Genomic DNA, 5,333 nt, shown 5'->3' on the forward strand with positions numbered 1-5,333 from the left:
CGGAATCGAATCAGTGATTTTACTGGAAGCCGTTTGATTATTTCTTGTTTTATTATCACGAAAGTACTGAATAACCAAGATAGGCACAATAACAACAACATCTTTCCATGATTTGGGGACTGATCGGAATCGAATCAGTGATTTTACTGGAAGTCATTTGATTATTTCCTCTTGGATCTCGAAAGGCACGTTGTCTGACATCTTGATTTTGATTACCAACTCACCATATCAATTTCTAGGTAGTTAACAACGCTAATTAGAAAAAAACGTGATTCATATACACAACGGTCTCTTTGCTTCGTCCACTAGAACTATTTGTGTATGCATTCTTTTGGTAGTTAACAACGCTAATTAGAAAAAAAAATCTGTAAAATTAATCATATCGATTGCTATAACAGGATGGATGTGACACACACAGATAGATAAGCTGTCACAGTTGTCAAGACTGTTTGTCGGGTTTCCAATGCTCACACAGGGTGATAAACAACGCTGATACGAATACATGTGTTTCGAAATAGGCTTTGTTCTTGGTTTAATGAAGTTACACGTAACATCTACTTATATTGAGATTTAAACAATGCCCGCCTCAACTGAGATAACGGACATCCATCAAGCTCAAAAAGAAAACTTGTGTTTCCCATAGTCACAAAAGATTGCGGTTTGTATTTCGCATAGCCACCGTTTCCGTAGTAAAAAACGGTTGCGGTTTGTATTTCACATAGCCACCGTTTCCGTAGTAAAAAACGGTTGGGTTTGCACATTCAATCTTCAATACTTCATTAAAATACCACTAGTAGAAGAACCCGACACGTCTTCATGTTACGCAGAATGTTCTAGAAATTGAAGGAAAAGGAAAAGATTTGTTGAAATCGAATTTGACAACAATGACAGCTTATTAAAGGTAGCAATCACCTCCAATCATTTCCTGGTCAAATCACACACTATAAAGTTTAAAGTTATCGTGTGTTGTAGTTTGGAAAGATGACTGAATAGAGATCTGAATAACAAACTGTGGAGAACTTGTTTGTGTCGGGTTCTTCTGCTAGTTACTTGATCAACGGACTGATCGGTAACGTTACTCTACTTGTGCTCCGATTTAAGCGGCGTGTTCTGATCAACGTTGTTTAAAGGTGATGAAGAGTTTAGAAACCCTAGAATGATGGTGTTTTTACGGGAAAAACGTGATAATTGAAAAACATCAATCTATACGGCCCGTATACAGTTATACGGCCCGTATTAATTTGGTAAACATCAAAAACCTCAAAAATAAATCCATTGAGCCGTATACTTTTTATAAATCGTATACACTTGTATACGGCTTGTATAACTATATACGGGCCATATATAATAAAATCAAAAAAAACATTCTCTGCGCATTTTCCTATTAAAAAACATTCTATACGGGCCGTATATTTTGTATACGGCCCGTATACACTAGGGATGTGAAAATAAGATCTAGGGGGTGTGGGAATAAGGGGGGCCTTTTATAAACATATAACATCTTTACAATTGGGGGCATGTCAATTAAATTGGTTTTATTAACACAATTGGGCCTCATTGTATTGATGCTTTGGTGGGGTTATGGGCTCTTTGGACCACAATTGGTTGTTACGATTAGGGTTTACTTACATTAATTGTATCATTTGGTTAATGGATTGGATCTGATGCTGAAAACCAAAAACCGATATGTTTGCGGGTGATGTACAAAAGGTTTGACGCACAAAGAAAACATTGGTCGACAAAAACGAACAAGGGTATGTGACTTCTTAATCAACTCCATATTTGTTCTTGTGAAACTCTAAGTTCAATCTGATTGAACAATTTGAATGGTATCATCAAATTAGTTTGATCAAATAGAGATTTACACGATTCTTGGGGATAATCTAAGTGATTCCCAGTTTGTCTGTGATTCAAGTTTTCTTCGGTTCCATTTGTGTTAGTGAAATTGGCTTGAATTCCTTTCTAATTCTACAAATATCAAACTAATTTTGTTGGATTGGAGTTCATTGGCTGGTGGGGTTTTTTGCAAGTATGTTGTTGATTTGATCACTCATTGTGTTCATTGGTTTGAAATTTAAATTTCTATGGGTATGGAATTGGTCTCTGGCTTGAATCGAAGGTTATAATCAATTCTGTGGATTTTGGATTTACAATTCTATTTTCATATTTCAGATGTTAATTGGAATTCAAAGTGTTGTTTAAAGATTTGAATTTGAAGGTCTATTTGGGGATTACAAAGTTCGTTGACTGCTTATTCGGTGGTTTACGAAGGGTAATCAAAAGTTAACGATTGTTATTTAGGTTTTAATTCACGAATTGGATGTGGTTATTATCGACTAGATTGGAACAAGTTGTTGCAAGAATTTGATTTAGTTGTGTTGTGGATTTGTTCATGAACTATTGTGTTCGGGTATTCTAGTCAAGTTATAGAAATCTCAAAAGATAATAATGAATTGAGTAACGCCCTGCTTTTTCGTACTTTCCATATTTAGAAACCATTGCTTGTAATTCTATTTTTGGAAACTTTGTATTCTTGTAATCGTCGCTTCGTTGTAATCTTTGTAAAATCCGAGACTTGGATCATAATGAAATTCGCATTTTCGTTACATTTATGTTACATACACTTCATACACGTTCGTACATTCAAAAATATTAAACACGTGATACTTTATTCTCAATTTGTGCAAAATATGTTAAACTTGCAAACTTGTGATCTATATGCTAAATTACGCAAATTCAACACTTATTCTCGTCAAAATATACATATTTACACTTGTTTTATATGTGGTTTATGATTGGTTTACATAAATACCCTTGATCATGTTTATTATGCTTAAAATACCATGAAAACCCCTAAAACATTTCATGTGACCTTGGCTTGGGGGTTTTCCAAAAAAATTGATTTTTTTTACTTTTCATCAAAAAATATTTCATAAATTACTTTTAACCCAAAACTATTTGTTATTTTTATTTTTAACCCAAAACTTTTTATCTTTTGCAATCTATCCTCGCAACTTTTTTTACTTTCAACTTTGGTACTTTATAGTTTTCATTTTCCGCAAATTTTTCGTTTTATGCTTGGTTCTAAATTTTGTGACTTAACACATCGCAACTCGCGTCCTTGGTTTAACGTTTTTACGTTTCGTTCTAAATTTTGCGAGTTAACACGACGCAACGTGCGTGTGTGGGTGAACGTCTTTACATCGCCTATTTTTTCCCGTTTGACAGGTTTAACATAACGTGCGGGTCCTAAATCGACTTAGCTATAACTAAAGAATATTCGCCGCATTGCGGCGGGTCTGAATTCTAGTTACTATAAAAATCATATTCATATTCAATTTCCAATTCCAATTATATATATTAAATAAATATTAAATATGTGGTCGATATGTCTTTAACATGTAACATTTTATTTTTCGAATATAATATTTTATAAAACTCCAAATATACCGGTGAAACTAGGGGTGTGTATGGGTCCGTTTGGGCCTAAAACTATAACCATAACCACGATGTCGGTTAATAGATAACCATAACCATAATCACTTAGTTATAACGGATCGATTATGGGTGGTTAACCGTGAATTTAGGCCTAGTTAAAAACAACTCAATTGTATTTGAACATGGAATATGTGACAACCCGAGTTTTCAAGGTCTTTCCTCGGCACGTTATTTGTTTACAAACTCTGTTATTGTATATTGTTTGTGTATGAGTTGCATTTTGGTTTGATTAGATATTAAACTTGACAAATTCATGAACTGTTAAAACATAACTCGACGAAACACTTGGGTGATTCGTCACAAACCATAACCGACGAAACATTAAGTGTTTCGCCATCACCTTGCTCGACGAAACATGAGTTTCATCTGAGATAACCTTTCGCCGTGAAGGGCTTCGGCCCAGGTGAGGCCCAAGCATGTCTCGATTATATATATACGTAGAATGTCAGTTAGCAAACCCTAGACTCTTTCTAAACCTATCGACGGCAACAAACCCTCTCGAAGCATATCATCTTCTTGGTCTAATTACCCTAGCTACTGTATCAAGGTTAGTGTTTTGATTAGTTCATTGGATCTATATCCGATACGACGATTTGTGTTGCAATGATTATGTGTGAAATACGTTGGATCTTATGTGCGTAATGGTTATCGCTCAATAACTGTGTTATGTAGTTAGAGTAATTCGATGGAGTCTTGAATGTTCTTGTGCTTCCTTATGATTATTGGTTGGTTAGAATGATGAACAGAAGATTAATTGAATAACTGTTATAATGATCATGATCATATGTATATGCGAATTGTTAAAGTACTTGTTGTATGTTGTTGATGATTGAGAACTGAATGATCGATTGATGATTACAGTGAAACTGTTGATGATGATTAGGGTTACTAGAACATGTAGAACTGTAAATGATTAGATCTGTAACTGGTTGCTAAGCGAAACATGTAGTTTCGTCGCATCTCATGCCGACGAAACATAGGGACTTTCGTCGACAGCCGTCCGACGAAACCTAGGTACTTTCGTCACACCTCATCCCGACGAAAAATGTACCTTTCATCACAAGGATGTTTCGTCGTGCAATTCATTGTAACGAACAGTAGGTGTCTGTGAATGATTAATGATGATAGATACTGGTGTGTACACTATCCATGTCACGTGTTAATGATAACAAGAAACTTGGTTTAGTGAGTTGGTGTAACAAACTCACCTGTTATGTTCTGTGTTACTGGTGATAAACTCATGAGATGTGTACTTGTATTAGAAGAGTGAATTTGGTTACGTGATATGTTGTGATCTGTTGTGAGATGCAATCTGTGTGAAAATAATGACTTGTATAACTGTGAAACTGATATTCATTGGTAACACGGTAGGGTTGGTTGATTAACTTGGATAACGGGTAACTTAACAAATCGAGCAAACCAAGGTGAGTTCACTGCTCTTTTTCCAAGCATGCATCCCGGTGAGGGATATCGGGTAACGTTCCGGGATGAATGTCAGGTTATTGGGATGTTGGTTATTACACTCATTTCTATCATTTAAGACCCCTTACATCTACCGATTAGTTGTCAGGGAGGCAACGAGGTTATTAGTTGATAGCGCTATTAGGTTTGGCACCCTCACACCGTACCGGGGAGGACTGGAGTGAACTAATTACCTTAACCACTTGATCAATGTTTTGATAGAGACATTGGGCTTGGGCAAACAAATCTAGCTGCCATCTGCGGTAATCGAGTTAATAACAACATCAAATCAAATCATTGAACTGTTTTATACTCGTGTCTGGTAACCAAACGCGTTAACAAAACTTTGAACTCACCAGCTGTAACAACCCGCA

Source organism: Helianthus annuus, chromosome 4 (assembly GCF_002127325.2).
Source record: "Helianthus annuus cultivar XRQ/B chromosome 4, HanXRQr2.0-SUNRISE, whole genome shotgun sequence".
Taxonomy (NCBI): domain Eukaryota; kingdom Viridiplantae; phylum Streptophyta; class Magnoliopsida; order Asterales; family Asteraceae; genus Helianthus; species Helianthus annuus.